Source organism: Schistocerca gregaria, chromosome 1 (assembly GCF_023897955.1).
Source record: "Schistocerca gregaria isolate iqSchGreg1 chromosome 1, iqSchGreg1.2, whole genome shotgun sequence".
NCBI lineage: Eukaryota > Metazoa > Arthropoda > Insecta > Orthoptera > Acrididae > Schistocerca > Schistocerca gregaria.
The window spans coordinates 986172199-986189687 of record NC_064920.1 but is presented as its reverse complement, the minus strand read 5'-3'; the positions used below and the strand labels follow the sequence as shown (position 1 = coordinate 986189687).

Genomic DNA, 17489 nt, shown 5'->3' with positions numbered 1-17489 from the left:
GAGTCATTCTCCACATACACAGGCTCTAGACAGGAGCGATAAAAAGCGCCGCGCCTCACGGTGTAAGCTGACCAAGCCCAGGACGAATTCTGAAGGTTGCAAAGTGAAAAGTGTGCTTTCCAAGCTCGTTGCAGGCTATGAACGAGAATGACTCGGATCGAAGGATGGAGTACTGCAATTGGTTTGAAAGCATGCTTCGTGAGGATGAACGGTTTTCAGCGATGGTTATCTGGTCCGATGAGGCACAATTCAAACTGAATGGTACAGTAAACCTCCACTACTGCGTGTACTGGGCTCCTCACGTTCACATGGACAAACAAGTTAATCTACCAGATGTTAATATGTTGTGTGGTATGTCATCGTTTGATAGGCCCATTCTTCTTTGAAGGTACCGTAACTGTTGAGGTGTAGGAGTATTTTCAAATGTTGCAAATATCGATTTTATCTGCCATCTGAGATGTGTTTGGAAATGAAAGATTTTACCTACAACAAGATGGCGCTCCGCCTCATTACCACAGAGGCATCAGAACCTACTTGAATGAAGATCTACCAGGACCATGGATAGGTCGAAGAGGAGTTGTTGAGTACCCACGACGGTCTCCAGACCTTACATCTTTTGACTTCTACCTATGGATGGACTTGCAAAATGAATATTATTACCAGAAGCCAGCTACACTGAATGAGCTACGAAAACCATCGTGGCGTCCTGTAAGGCTATCAAACCGACAACACTGACAGCGGTATTTCAGTCAACAGCCCAGAGGGATCGACGTTGTTTGGCAGTTAACGCGAGTCGCTTTGAACACATAAAGTAACCTTCTCCCCGTGCAAGAACTATAACGGTATGTCATTTTGTTCCATAAATATTGACTATCAAAGTGTGTTTACATATTTCGGGACCCCTCTGTATTGTGTAGTGATTACTTTACAGTTCAAGTAATAAGTGCACTTAATTTATACTGAGCGTCCAGCAGAAGTGCCGTCTAATAACGATCACGCACTCAGACCCTTCATTTGTGATCTGTCACTTGAGAATGGCATAACAGGTCGAAATAACGATGATAAATGCATTTAAGGGGAGGTTTACTATCTTTGGCCCGAAAAAAGCATGTTCTTTAAGAGTTTTTTCCTCGGGATGGGTTATAGACATCAATGTCAAATTTCGTCAAAATGTTTATTGATATTTCCTCTACAAACTGGAATTTTTTCGACCGGGAATGTCTAAGAGCCAAGGTGGAAGTACCGTCGGGACGAAACAAAATATCTATGTGGACCTCCAGGCGCGGCATGTCACACGTTAGCCGGCTCGTCTGAAACCAAAATTGTGTTGACGTTAGCGACGTATATGATTCCTTAGGAGTTGTAACTCGCGTAAGTTATTTGGACCACAGGAAACAAAATTGCGGCCATTTGAAAAAAAATAGCGTTTTTTCATTGGATTTTCGAATTCTTCGGCTAAGTAAAAATATTTATAGTTGATAGATCGGAATGTAAGTGGTACAACTCCCAGACAATTTAGTTAGCTTTGTCGGAAACAAAGAATCATGCCAATGGGTTCAGTAGATTTGAAGTTACCAGACCGCGCGATGGAAAAAAGTAATTTAGAGAAAAAAGGCGTTTGAACTTGTAATTACATATAAATGCAATATTATGCAACTTATGTTCAATCTGCTATATAAACTAGTCTTTCCTGTTCCTCATAGAGGGCGTTCTGCTCGATCTGGGCAATCCTGCGTTGCTCCAGAGCCGCTCGTACGGCCGCTTGAATCTGGTGGTCGTCCGAATGCTTGGCGAACTGCGTCGAATAGAGTCCCAGGGTGACGTCCATCGTTGTCATGGTCTTGAGAATTGCTGAATAACCTTCGTTGAATCTGCTCACTGCCAGGAAAGCAGCAATCTCCGCAGTCTTCGCACCAGAATGCAAATGCTTGGGGGCTAACTTCCAAACACACGTGTTCAAACTTTCCTTTGAATTTTGTGTGTTTCCTCCCTAGCACCGGTACAATAACTCGTCCTCCGCTCTTTGGAGAGCGGCTGGTCGTGTTGATATTCGTCCAGATGTCCGGTAGCCTCTGCAGTGTGCCACTTGCACCAACTAGTTTCCCCAGCCGGACAATTTTGGTGTTGTGGGTGGTCATCCGTCGAAAACTTGTGGAAATACGCTGCCCAAATTGCCTTCTTCATCTGTTCCACCGAACCGGAATGCCGTCGGATTGCCAAGCCGTAGTACGTCGTAAGCCCCTTGATCATTTTATCAGTTTTAGTCATGGGCATGCACATAGAATATTTTTTTGCGGTTACAAAGTCGAAATTCCCGAAAAAACTAGCGCGTGAAAAAGACTGATTTCAGGCAGGTGCATTTTTTTGTTCAACTGCGAATAACAAACATTTACGTTCTGTATTCGGAAAAACCGTTTCAGGAGTGGATTCTAAACACTTTTATGGGTCAAAAAATGCAATTAAAAATCGATTTTTTGAACCAAAAGATGGTAAACCTCCCCTTAATTATAGTCTGAGCAGAAAATATTGCCATTTGTCTATCTTTTGTTAATGTTTCGGAGGAGGTGCTAACATGCAGACTTTGTACCACCTTCCTCTCTGTCCCGTCTGTTCATGTAAACTTGAATGTACTTACTGTCTATGCTAGAGTGTAGGCTGCAGACGGAATTCAAAATTCCGTGCCAACCGATAGCCGTGCCGCCGGATTATTAAAGAGGCGGTAAGTCGAGTTGTCTGTTTACCTATCGATTGGCCGTGTTTATTCTCTCAACTCGACATTACTGCGATTGTTAAATACTCTTTTATTCGATAATAATCACAGCAGATTATTTAATTTCCGTCACAGTTGCAATTTAATGTAGGCGATTACTTCTTTCGGCCATGGAGTACCATACATTCTGTTGACACACCAGAACGTGTAGTCTATTACGACTATGACCTTAGGCATACATAACAAGAATCGTAGATGTGATTCTGATAATAGCTGGGTACATTTTCATGATATATAATACATGATTCAAATGGCTCTGAGCACTATGGGACTCAACATCTTAGGTCATAAGTCCCCTAGAACTTAGACCTACTTAAACCTAACTAACCTAAGGACATCACACACACCCATGCCCGAGGCAGGATTCGAACCTGCGACCGTAGCAGTCCCGCGGTTCCCGACTGCAGCCCCAGAACCGCACGGCTACCGGAGCCGGCCGATATATAATAGTAGGGATCTCGAACAGCCAGTTAGACTCTTTGGAGTAGAGAATGAAACGTTCAATAAATTGAATTTAGCTTTAAACTACGTAAAACTTGACTAAACATGTTTAACGCCACGGGGACCATCTTGTAAACATAACATTTGTTACTATTTGCATCCAATATTTTTGCAAATGTACTGCAAATGGAGGCTGTGGATTCCACCGCAGCTGGATAATCTGATGTTGGTATGTGTTTGTTGGTGAAATGAGGAGGTGTTCGAAACTTTCCTTTCATCTATCACACTTACCGGAAACTTCCACAGAAAGAAAAAAAAAATCATACAATCTTATCAGTCTTTCAAGAGCGAAGGGCGTTAGAGATTTGTTCCACTGCTACGAAACACCAAAGTAATTGCAGGAATATTATGCTAAACAATGAGATTGTGAATATTGACCATGCGACAAAAAAAGCATGTCCCATAAATTACGTCACTTGTTGACAGTGTTTCGGTATCTTTAACCTTTCATGTTTCATTAAGAAATATTAACTACCTTATTGTGAATAAAATTTCTTTGAATATGTAACCACGTCAAACAGTAACTACAGTCGTTAATGGAAGAGCCTTACTCCAAATTTTAACAAAATGAGTTATGCACGATATTAGATGCTATACATGTAGATACAACTTTCTGCAAGAAGAGGTCTTTATTGCTTTCTTAAAGGTGTTAGAGCGAGCTCGTTACAGCGATGTCGTTTTTGAAAAGGCGTTATTCCTGGAATAAATCGCTTTCAATGTTGATCATTTTCTCCCGGCATCTGTCGAGTGCCTAGTGCTCTATGCTATACGTTTCTTTTATCGTAGTTCAACTGTTTTTATTTCTAAACATGTGTTGTGAGATGTAAAACGGTTTCAAGAGCTGAGTTGGAACGTAGAGAAATTACCAGGAAAAGAAAGAAAGGGGAACGTAATGCTGGAAATTACGAAAATACTGTTATAAAAACAGTTTTCAGAACGATAAACCGGTGAACGACGCAGGTTAGATACAATTCTTTCACAACTATATCAACATTTATTATTACTTTTACCGATGTATATTACGTCTGAAAATAGGATGACAAAGTAATGTTATTTTCGCTTTTCTACCTTATAGTTGCCATGACAAGTGTTTTGAAAAGTTTACGGAAGATAACTGTCAGTAAAGACTGAATGACGTAAAGTGTGCCGTACTGCTTGTTTGCATTTCTCATTTTGGCTTTTGTATATGCGGGGAATTCGTAATAAGAGCCGTGCTATGCCATCTGCATGTGTGAAACTCATTCACGATCACATAGCCATTTCCTGTACAAGAGCAACTTTACTCATCACTTAGATTTAGAAATTCGACTTCTGGGCTCACAGTTGACGCTGTGTACGTGTTGCTGCAAAACAAAACATTCCAATTCTGGCATTGCATTTAAGTATTACGCCAAATATTTCAGGAAACATTTCAATTTATTTTGTATACACAACATGAAAAATGAATGCATGTATGCCATGAAGGCATTCCTAGGTAAAGAGCACATGAAGTGTACTCCTTCCTGTTTGATTATATAAAAGAATGTGTCCCGGAAAATGTCAAAGAGCTACATTTATTTCCGATACCTGCACCGGACAAAATTAGCATCAGTGTGTGCGCTGAAAGTCTGCGTTTATCGCAGCTACTAAAATTTTAATCGAGTGGAACAGTATTTTTCCTGTTAGGGAACATTCGTATAATGCGTGACAGAAAATTTTTCGTGGTATAACAGGTACCCAGAAGAGCTGCCGGAATATATACGGTGAAACAATATCGTTAAGTGCTCCCAGAAGTAATAAGTTCACCATGAAGCTAAAAGAATCTAATCTACAACCTCTGGTGTCTACCGCATTGCAGGAAAGGGGGGCGGTTGTCGGAAGAACAACAAGGTAGGCATGCTCCACGAAGTCGAGTATCAACCGTAATCCTTTAGGCATTTTGAACATACACTCCTGGAAATGCAAAAAAGAACACATTGACACCGGTGTGTCAGACCCACCATACTTGCTCCGGACACTGCGAGAGGGCTGTACAAGCAATGATCACACGCACGGCACAGCGGACACACCAGGTACCGCGGTGTTGGCCGTCGAATGGCGCTAGCTGCGCAGCATTTGTGCACCGCCGCCATCAGTGTCAGACAGTTTGCCGTGGCATACGGAGCTCCATCGCAGTCTTTAACACTGCTAGCATGCCGCGACAGCGTGGACGTGAACCGTATGTGCAGTTGACGGACTTTGAGCGAGGACGTATAGTGGGCATGCGGGAGGCCGGGTGGACGTACCGTCGAATTGCTCAACACGTGGGGCGTGAGGTCTCCACAGTACATCGGTGTTGTCGCCAGTGGTCGGCGGAAGGTGCACGTGCCCGTCGACCTGGGACCGGACCGCAGCGACTCACGGATGCACGCCAAGACCGTAGGATCCTACGCAGTGCCGTAGGGGACCGCACCGCCACTTCCCAGCAAATTAGGGACACTGTTGCTCCTGGGGTATCGGCGAGGACCATTCGCAACCGTCTCCATGAAGCTGAGCTACGGTCCCGCACACCGTTAGGCCGTCATCCGCTTACGCCCCAACATCGTGCAGCCCGCCTCCAGTGGTGTCGCGACAGGCGTGAATGGAGGGACGAATGGAGACGCGTCGTCTTCAGCGATGAGAGTCGCTTCTGCCTTGGTGCCAATGATGGTCGTATGCGTCTTTGGCGCCGTGCAGGTGAGCGCCACAATCAGGACTGCATACGACCGAGGCACACAGGGCCAACACCCGGCATCATGGTGTGGGGAGCGATCTCCTACACTGGCCGTACACCTCTGGTGATCGTCGAGGGGACACTGAATAGTGCACGGTAGATCCAAACCGTCATCGAACCCATCGTTCTACCATTCCTAGACCGGCAAGGGAACTTGCTGTTCCAACAGGACAATGCACGTCCGCATGTATCCCGTGCCACCCAACATGCTCTAGAAGGTGTAAGTCAACTACCCTGGCCAGCAAGATCTCCGGATCTGTCCGCCATTGAGCATGTTTGGGACTGGATGAAGCGTCGTCTCACGCGGTCTGCAAGTCCAGCACGAACGCTGGTCCAACTGAGGCGCCAGGTGGAAATGGCATGGCAAGCCGTTCCACAGGACTACATCCAGCATCTCTACGATCGTCTCCATGGGAGAATAGCAGCCTGCATTGCTGCGAAAGGTGGATATACACTGTACTAGTGCCGACATTGTGCATGCTCTGTTGCCTGTGTCTATGTGCTTGTGGTTCTGTCAGTGTGATCATGTGATGTATCTGACCCCAGGAATGTGTCAATAAAGTTTCCCCTTCCTGGGACAATGAATTCACGGTGTTCTTACTTCAATTTCCAGGAGTGTCGAAGTTACAGCCAGCATTTGTGGCTGCCGAATGCATAGGAGGGCTCCAGATGCATACATTCAATCTTTTACACGCTTCAAGAAAAGTTTATGATCACCCCGGTTCCCAGAACTCCTGAAGATAGACGTTGATTGTGGATATATTATCACAGACACAGTCCCTTTGACTGTTCAGAGATGTCACTGAACCCGCCCAAAGATGTAACCAACCGTGCATAAGCAGCACCTATTAGACGGAGAGGGTCCGACAGCCGATCAGTTCCAGTCATTCTACCAGGAAGGAGGTACACGGCTCGTGTTGTTCTGTTTCAAAGGAAACTACTCAGCCAGAAAAATCCGGGCAAACACAGAGCTTGGGAATATTGGTAGTTGGGAGCTCCAACGTTAGGCGCGTCATGGGGTCCCTTACGGACTTGGCTGACAGGAAGGGGAAGAAAACCAATGTGCACTCCGTGTGCATACCGGGTGGAGTCATTCCAGATGTGGAAAGGGTCCTCCCAGATGCCATGAAAAACACTGGTTGGAGCCCACTACAGGTGGTTGCTCATGTCGGTACCAATGATGTGTGTCGTTTTGGATCAGAAGAGATTCTCTCTGGTTTCTAGCGGCTAACAGAAGTGGTAAAGGCTGCCAGTCTTGCTTGAAAGATGAATGCAGAGCTGACCATTTGTTGCAGCATAGTCGACAAGTTCGATTGCGAACCTCTGGTACAGAGCCGAGTGGAGGGTCTGAATCAGAGGTTCAGACGGTTCTGCGATCGTGTAGGCTGCAAATTCCTCGACTTGCGCCAAAGGGTGGTTGGGTTTCGGGTTCCGGTGAATAGGTCAGTTGTCCACTATACGCAGGAGGCGGCTACACGGGTAGCGTGGGTTGTGTGGCGTGGACTGGGCGGTTTTTTAGGTTAGAGGGTCTCCGGAAAACACAAGAAGCGCTTCAGTCGCAAAGGGTGCAGGTTGAACACAGGAAGAACGTAGATACAGGAGCCATTGGTATAACAGTTGTAAATTGTCGGAGCTGTGTTGGGGAAGTACCATAGCTCCAAGAGCTAATAGAAAGCACTGATGCATAAATCGGTAAAGGCACTGAAAGCCCGCTAAAGCCGGATATAAGGTCAGCCGAAATTTTTGAGAAAAACCTAATGGCGTTCCGAAAGTGTTTGTTGCTGTTAGAAGTGGTTTAACTTGTCGCGAAATTGAAGTATATACGTCGTGTGAGTTAGTATGGGCAGATGTCACTGTTGGCAATGGGAATAAAATAAAAATAGGATTCTTTTACCGACCTCACAATTCAGATGATACAGTTGCTGAAAGGTTCAAAGAAAACTTGAGTTTTATTTCAAACACGTACCCGACTCATACGATAATAGTTGGACGTGACTTTTATTTTCCCTCGATATGTTGGCGAAAATACATACGCATAAAACATGATCCGAAATTTGGCTGAACGCATTCTCTGAAAATTATTTCGAGCAGTTAGTTCATGAGGCCTCGCGAATAGTAAACGGTTGTGAAAACACACTTGACCTCTTAGCAACGAATAATCCTGAGTTAATAACGAGAATCAAAACCGATACAGGGATTAGTGAATACAGGGTTTTCGTAGAGAGACTGAATACTGTAATCCGCAAATCCTCCTAAAATAAGCGAGAAATATACCTATTCAAAAAAGCAGATAAAAATTCACTTGAAGCCTTCCTGAGAGACAATCTACACATAATTAATAATATAAGTGTAGACCAGATGTGACTTGAATTCAAAGAAATAGTATTGGTAGCAATTGAGAGATTTATACCAAATAAATTAACAAACGACGGAGCTGATCCTCCTTGGTACACAAAACAGGTTAAAACACTGTCCAGAAACAAAGAAACAAACATGTCAACTTTAAACAGACGCAAAATCCCCAAGATTGGCGATCTCTAACAGAAGCTCGATATTTAGAGCAGACTTCAATGCGAGATGCTTATAACAGTTTCCACAACGAAAGTTTGTCTCGAAACCTGGCAGAAAATCCAAAGATATTCTGGTCGTATGTGAAGTATGTTAGCGGCAAGAAACAATCAATGCTTTCTCTACGCGTTAGCAATGGAGATACTATCGAAGACATAGCTGCCAAAGCAGAGTTATTAAACACAGTCTTCCGAAATGACTTCACAAAGGAAGACGAAGTAAATATTCCAGAATTCGAATAGAGAACAGCAGCCAACATGAGTAACGTAGAAGTAAATATCCTCGAAATAGTGAAGCAACTTAATCACTTAATAAAAGCAAGCCTTTTGGTCCAGACTGTATACTAATTAGGTTCCTTTGGGAGTATACTGATGTATTAGCTCCATATTTAACGATCATATACAACCGTTCACTCGACGGAAGATCCGTACCCAAAGACTGGAAAGTTGCACAGGTCACACCAATATTCAAGAAAGGTAGTAGGAGTAATCCACTAAATTACAGGCCCATATTGTTAACGTCGATATGCATCAGGATTCTAGAATATATATTGTGTTTAAATACTATGAATTACCTCGAAGAAAACTGTCTATTGACACACAGTCAACATGGGTTTAGAAAACATTGTGCCTGTGAAACACCACTAGCTCTTTATTCACATGATGTGTTGAGTGCTATTGACAAAGGATTTCAGATCGATTCTGTATATTGTAGTGAAATTGCGTGCTTATGGAATATCGTCTCAGTTATGTGACAGTATTTGTGATTTCCTGTCAGAGAGGTCACAGTTCACAGCAACTGACGGAAAATCATCGAGAAAAGCAGATGTGATATCTGGCGTTCCCCAAGGTAGTGTTATAGGCCCTTTGCTGTTCCTTATCTATATAAACGATTTGGGAGAAAATGGTTCAAATGGCTCTGAGCACTATGCGACTTAACTTCTGAGGTCATCAGTCGTCTAGAACTTAGAACTAATTAAACCTAACTAACCTAAGGTCATCACACACATCCATGCCCGAGGCACGATTCGAACCTGCGACCGTAGTGGTTGCTCGGTTCCAGACTGTAACGCCTAGAACAGCACGGCCACTCCGGCCGGCATTTGGGAGACAAACTGAGCAGCCGCCTTAGGTTGTTTGCAGATGACGCTGTCGTTTATCGGCTAATAAAGTCATCAGAAGATAAAAACAAGTTTGTAAAAAGATTTAGAAAAGATATCTGAATGGTGTCAAAATTGGCAGTTGACGCTAAATAATGAAAAGTGTGAGATCATCCACATGAGTGCTAAAAGGAATTCGTTAAACTTCGGTTACACGATAAATCAGTCAAATCTAAAAGCCGTAAACTCAACTAAATACCGAGGTATTAAAATTACGAACAACTTAAATGCGAAGGAACACAAAGAAAGTGTTATGGGAAAGGCTAACTAAAGACTGCGTTTTATCGGCAGGACATTTAGAAAATGTAACAGACCTACTAAGGAGACTACCTACAGTACGCTTATCCGTCCTCTTTTAGAATACTGTTGCGCGGTGTGGGATCCTTACCAGATAGGACTGACGGAGTACATAGAAAAAGTTCAAAGAAAGGCAGCACATTTCGTATTATCGCGAAATATGGGAGAGAGTGTCACAGAAATGATAAAAGATTTTGGCTGGACATCATTAAAAGAAAGGCTTTTTCGTTGCGACGGAAACTTCTCACTAAATTCCTATCACCAACTTTCCGTCCGAATGCGAAAATATTTTGTTAACACCGACCTACATATGGAGAAATGATCAGCACGATACAATAAGGGAAATCAGAGCGCTTACGGAAAGATATAGATGTTCATTCTTTCCGCAGGTAATACGAGATTGGAATAATAGAGAATTGTGAAAGTGGTTCGATGAACCCTCTGCCAGGCACTTAAATGTTATTTGCAGAGTATCAATGTAGATGAAGACGTACACGTCTAGACGTTCAATACCGCGCTTCGATCGCGTCCGCATTGTTACTTTGTGCACGAGGGGCTCTCAACAAGGGAAGTGTCCAGGCGTCTCGGAGTGAACCAAAGCGATGTTGTTCATGTTGTTCGGACACGGAGGAGATACAGAGAGACAGGAACTATCGATGACATGCCTCGCTCAGGCCGCACAAGGGCTCCTAGTGCAGTAGATGACCGCTGCCTACGAGTTATGGCTCGGAGGAATCTTGACAGCAACGACACCTTTATGAACAATGCTCTTTGTGCAGCCTCAGGACGTCGTTTTACGACTCAACCTGTGCGCGGATGCGTAACTTCATTCCCGACGTCCATGGCGAGGTCCATCTCTGCAACCACGACACCATGCAGCGCGGTACAGATGGACTGCTCAGGATTGTCATCACGTTCCCTTCACCGATGAGTGTCACTTATACCTTCAACCAGACAATCGTCGGAGACGTGTTTGGAGGCAACCCGGTCAGGCTCAACGCCTTAGACACACTGTCCAGCGAGTGCTGCGAGATGGAGGTTCCCTGCTGTTTTGGGGTGGCATTATGTGGGGCCGACGTACCCCGCTGGTTGTCATTGAAGGCGCCGTAACGGCTGTGCTATTCGTGAATGCCATCCTCCGACCGATAGTTCAATCATATTGGCAGCATACTGGCGAGGCATTCGCGCCCCCATCGTGTACATCTTGTGATTGAGTTCCTTCAAGATAACGACATAGCCCATATAGAGTGGCCAGCATGGTCTCCAAACACAAACATTATCGAACATGGCTGGGATGGATGGAAAAGGGCTGTTTATTGGCGACGTGATCCACCAACGACTGCGGGATTTACGCCGAATCGTCGTTGTAGAGTGGGAAAACTTGGATCAACAGTGCCTTGATGAACTTGTTGATAGTATGCTACGACGAATACAGGCATGCATCGATGCAAGAGGACGTGCTACTGGGTATTAGAGGTACCGGTGTGTACAGCAATCTGGACCACCACCTCCGAAGGTCTCGCTGTGTGGTGGTACAACATGCAATGTGTGGTTTTGATGAGCAATAAAAAGAGCGGTAAGGATGTTTATGTTGATCTCTATTCCATTTTTCTGTACAGATTCCGGAACTCTCGGAACGGAGGTGTTGAAAAACTTTTTTTTGATATGTGTATTTCCAGAAGAGTGTATGTTTTTAATTTGGGGAAGGCTGAAACTGGACCAGTGGCCGTTAATAGGATAAAATGCAAGACATTTATCGTTTGACTGATTGTACTGCGCATCAATTTAGGTATTTTTACAATGATCCGAAGAAATATCCTGTTCGTAACACTGCTGCTACTGATTCAAGATCAATGAAACCATTTTGTATGTACTTTGATTAGAGTTACAATACTGTGAATAAGTATGAGCAAAAAAAAGAAATAATCTAAAACACCACCAAAAACATTACTGGTTCATGTATATGAATTGATTCCTCAAGAAAAGAAACTTATTGTAGGATTCTGGACTTAATTTCTTGAAAGAGATTGCACTACTTATCAGGTACAGTAAAGGCTAAATATCAATTACATTCTGTTCTTTAAACATGGAAAAGTCCACTGTGCTACATTCCATCTATTCACCTGCTGAATGTTTTCCTTCGTTTGCGAAAACTTAAGTTTTTGGAGTATGGTCCTTTAACAAATGTCTGTAACAATTATAAAACGAACAGGTGACCTCATCAGGTTGCCCTGAAAAGAGCTACTGCAAAGACGGTGGAAACGTCGATTTTAATAGTTATACTAGCTTCAAAATAACGTGACCTAATACCCAAACGGATTTCATTCAAACAGACACGGGCCAGCGGAACGCTTAAACGCCACTCTACTCCAGTAGACTGATTGGGTGATTATAAAATTTCGATCAGTTTCGAGGAGCTGCAGGTGCTGAAATGGACAACGGGGTAGTGCCTTCTGGAAAGATATAAGAAACTGAACCAGCGTGTGTTCTGAGGAAGAGTTACGCGTTATGGTAAGCATTTTCGATTATACAGGGTGTAGCTAAATTCCTTTCATATATTTTGAGGACAGGTTCCTTCTAACAATAGGAGAGAGTAATGCCTAGTAAACATGGGCTCCTCCTTTCAAAATATTGTACAGGATGGCTGCCAGTCAAGGAATATTTTAGGGAACTGGTTTAAGAAATTTATTTCAAAGGCCCAGTGAAATCTTTACAAGTTTTCTCCCAGAGTAATTCACGCCGTGTCTACGTGACAGAAGTCGCTTGCCTTTCAAAACCTAGGCGGTTCTGTCCGCCATTGATCTTAGCCAATAGCGTGCGCGGGATACCGATCACGTGTGTGGACGCCGGAGCGTCCTGCGGAGCAGAACACACTTGCTTCCCTCTCTTGCAATCCAGACCTCGAGCAGAACAGACGTCTTTTTGGAAGGCATACCTCCGGCTCTGCGTTTCGCGACCTGCCACCAACGTAACTTAACATGAACCGCTTCCCCTTCCGTTGCCCATTTTAATTATTTATTCGACCTCCTAGATTGGCCTAAACCTGCTAACTTCCGACCCTAGGCGCGCCCTTTGTACACCGTACATTGAAATATATCCTGTTCATTGTACTTAATCTCCTGTTTTCTCATTTAACGGCAGCCCTGGATGCCCACTATCAAATCCTGACCGCTCGCCCTCCTGCACACTTCCGCCACGAGGCATATTTAACAACCTTCTTTCCCCTTTCCTGTCAAGCTACACATTAACATTGGGTGCATAATCCCTTCCCCTAACATTACAATTGGTGTCAAAAGTGGCACGTTAGCGTCTGTATAACTTTACAATTGGTGTCAGAAGTGTGATGTAAAAATTATAACCCCTCTTCCTGGCACGTTAGCGACAAGTGTAACTTTACAATTGGTGCAAAGAGCTTGCTGTGGAAGAGATTTTTTCACAGTATCGATGATGAAAAATGCTCATAGTTCTTCAGGTACGTATTTTAGAACCCACGTTTACCAGATTTTTTGTTTTGTTTTGGTATAAGGAACTTGTCTTCGAAACATGTAAAGGGAATTTAGTTACATGCTGGAATATAAGATACAGGAAGCTGTTGTAAACTTACCTGGAGAAGCACTCGCGACACAGCTACCTCTCCTGCTGCGAAGTGCGATACCTGGTGCGCACACACACACACACACACACACACACACTGAACGGTGAGCTGCAGTGTTCCGGCCCGTAGCGAAATTCGCGCGCGTCCCGCTCCGCTGCCGGCAGCCCACTGTTGTGCGTGTGTTTGTCGGCGCCTCACTCGCGGGTCCGAGGCCGGCCGGCGGGCAGATAATCCGTGACGTCACCACAGCTGCCGCGGACCGCGGGACGCGCCGGGGCCACGCGCTGCTGAAGGAGGCCTCTGACATGCTGGCTGGGAACAGGCCAGACACTGAGGTCGCGGCACAAGTCGACAGCAATGACAGGCGTGGGGGGTTTGGACGTAGCCACTCACAAGAGCTGGCAAATTTGCATTGTCCATCAGTTTATACGAGGGACGTTTGAAAAGTCCGTGCAAAGTCCGAGAGATGGCAGCACCGGTGCGTATCGAGGTCATGTTTAGATAGTAGCATCTTTGGAAAGAACGCACACCAAGTTTCAGCCATATTGGTCTATTTCTTTGTGTTTGGCGTTCGTGTGAATCAAGGAAGCCGAGTGCTTGTCAAAAAATGGACGAAAAAGAATTTCGTATGGTGATTAAGCATTACTTTATGAAAGGCAAAACGCCTCAGGAGACTAAAGAGAAGCTTGATAAACATTACGGTGACTCTGCACTTTTGATTAGAACAGTTTATAAGTGGTTTCAAAATTTTCGGAATGGCCATATGGGCACAAGTGATGCTGAACGTTTTGGACGCCCTGTGGAAGTTACGAGTCCAGAAATCATTGATAAAATCCATAATATGGTGATGAGTGACAGGAGACTCAAGGTCCGCGAGATTGCTAGTGCTGTGGGCATCTCGAATGAACGAGTATATAATATTTTACATAATATTTTGCACAAACATTTGGACATGAGAAGGCTATCCGCAAGATAGTTTCCGCGATTGCTCGAGCTTGACCAAAAACGGAATCGTGTGAAGTGTTGCAAGGATGGTTTGCAGCTGTTCAGGAAAAATCCGCAGGACGTTAAGCGTGGTTTCATCACTGTGGGTGAAGTTAAAATACATTACTATACTTCTGACACCAAACAACAATCTAAACAATTGGTTACCAAGGGAGAACCTGCATCAAAAAGGGCGAAGACCATTCCTTCGGCCAGAAAGGTTATGGCGACTGTCTTTTGGGATTTGCAGGGGATAATCCTCATCGACTATCTGGAAAAGGGTAAAACTATTACATCTGAATATTACTCATCGTTATTGGACCGTTTGAAAACCAAGGTGCAAGAAAAACGCCTTCATCATGACAATGAACCATCACACACCTCAACAGCTGTGGTTGCAAAAGTAATGGAAATAGTATTCCAACTCGTTTCACATCCCCCCTGTTCTCCAGACTTGGCTCCCTAGGTCTACTATTTGTTCCCCAATTTGAAGAAACGGCTGGCGTGACAAAGATTTTATTCAAAGAGGAGGTGATTGCAGCAACTAATAGCTATTTTATAGACTTGGACAATTCCTATTATTCGGAAGGGATCAACAAATTAGAACACCGTTGGACGAAGTGTATAAGTCTAAAAGAAGACTATGACGAAAAATAAAAAAAAGGTTTACTCCAAACACATAAGTAGATTTTATTTTTGCACAGACTTTTCAAACGCCCATTGTATGTACATCAGTAATTCGGAGAACATTTCTCCTGGAGAACAGCGATCCGGCAAAAAATAGCAAACAGTCTCGACCTCAAAAATTTTTTTTGTGGTAACTGGTTTCGATCATTTTTTGACCATCCTCAGATCCTCACACCATGGTGGTAGGTGGTGGCTGTGAATCGAGCGTGTGTTGATCAGTTGACGTTAGTAGAGCTACAACACCCGCCACATTCACCGCCACAGCCTACCGATGAAGGTCTTGGCATGGTTAAGAAACAAATGTTTTTGCGGCCGAGACTGTTTGTGTTCGTTTTTAAAATATATTTACATCGCCATACTCTGCAAATCTCTGTGGAGTGCACGTGTTCGACAGTGGTCAGACGTCAGAAATGAGGAGGAGGCCTTCTTGTCTGGCTGCAGATAACGCTAACCGACACGTGTCTGTCAATAGTAATCTGCAAACAGACAGGTCTGTTAGTGTAGCAGCTTAGGAGGTGACCGAGTTCGATCGGAACACGCGGTCAGGCTCCTTAATGTGCATTACGACTGACACCGGCCGGCTAAAGGATGGTTTAAAACTCCAGCACTATATCACGTAGCCAAAGAAGAGATATGCAGATAAAAATAAGATGTTGCGTACCTAGTTTAGGAGATACAGCATGACACAGACGAAACATTTATCTTAAATTTAGACGAATTATAAGTTTCATTGTACAGGATGATCATGAAGTCTCCCTATAATACAAAGAAAGTCATAGTTTGGAAGCTATTAGAGCGAGAGAGAGAGAGAGAGAGAGAGAGAGAGAGAGAGAGAGAGAGAGAGAGAGAGAGAGACCTAAAACGTTTAGCGGTACTCACATATTTCTTCTTTCATCCTTAATTGCAGATTTGACATGAAGTGCATCAGATTGGCGACATATCAGGAGAAGGTTCAATTTTTCGTCTGGTATGCAGACTTCAAATCTGTGGCAACGGTTAATGCGGAATTATTATCAGAATGGGAGGGCGGATGGGCACCCATGGTTTAGGTACTCGACACGGTAGCTCAGCGTGTTCGGTGAGAGAGAGATCTGTAATAAAAATTCTGAATGAAGTATTTAACGATGAACTTGAATTGGTACCGATACACTTGAATGGGTTCACGTGAAGCCCGCTCAGATCAAACGGCGCGAAGAATGACGAACAAAATCAAGAAAGGGAAGCAAATATCATGAGTAAAAAAAATTAAAAATGTGTGGCATCTTTGACTAGCAATCAAAACGCCCTCGGTCCCAGCTTAGAAAAAAAAATGGTCCAAATGGCTCTGAGCACAATGGGACTTAACATCTATGGTCATCAGTCCCCTAGAACTTAGAACTACTTAAACCTAACTAACCTAAGGACATCACACAACACCCAGCCATCACGAGGCAGAGAAAATCCCTGACCCCGCCGGGAATCGAACCCGAGAACCCGTGAGTGGGAAGCGAGAGCGCTACCGCAGGACCACGAGATGCGGGCCGTCCCAGGTTAGAACCTCGCATAAATTTAGAATAAAAATAGTCAGGAAGTCGCCCTCGGTCTGTCAACGGCCTTATTAGAGAGGGCGGAGGAGCGGACTAACGTTCAGGGGACTATCTTACCGCCGGCCGGTGTGGCCGACCGGTTCTAGGTGCTTCAGTCTGGAACTGCGCGACCGCTACGTTCATAGGTTCGAATCCTGCCTAGGGCATGTGTGTGTGTGATGTCCTAAGGTTAGTTAGGTTTAAGTAGTTTTAAGCTCTAGGGGACTGATGACCTCCGCTGTTAAGTCTCATAGTGATCAGAGCTATTTTTTACTCTCTTGCCCTTAAGGTGCGATTTGACACTCTTGCCCTTAAGGTGCGAAACTACCACTAAAAGGCGGAATAATAAGCAATGATCTACGGGAGGAGGATGCAGAAGTCAATGGAAACCACTGCATTAAAGAGACATAATGTGTATCCTCAGCACATGTTGCCTGTAACTGAAAAGTGTCTTGATGAACTCACCACTGGCAAAAGGTTGCGGAGTAGTCCACCGTTCACTTCTCGGTAAAGGGTATGACAAGGGGGAGGTGACCGTGAGCAAATATTTAATTAAAAAAACGAAATCGTAACGTATTACGAGTTCAGTGAAGTGAAGTCAGATGAGTATAGAGTAACATTGACAGCAGCAG

At 44.2% G+C, this 17489-nt stretch overlaps 1 protein-coding gene across 2 annotated transcripts in view; it reads right to left on the bottom strand.

Annotated features, from left to right (window-relative positions):
• The window catches only part of LOC126277867 (parathyroid hormone/parathyroid hormone-related peptide receptor-like), a 506877-nt gene extending 493102 nt beyond the window's left edge, over positions 1-13775 (bottom strand). For both annotated transcript variants that reach the window (XM_049977414.1, XM_049977424.1), the window contains exon 1: positions 13631-13775. The gene's annotated coding sequence lies outside the window, so the exon portion shown is untranslated. The remainder of the gene's footprint in view (positions 1-13630) is intronic.
• Positions 13776-17489: the final 3714 nt, after the last annotated feature.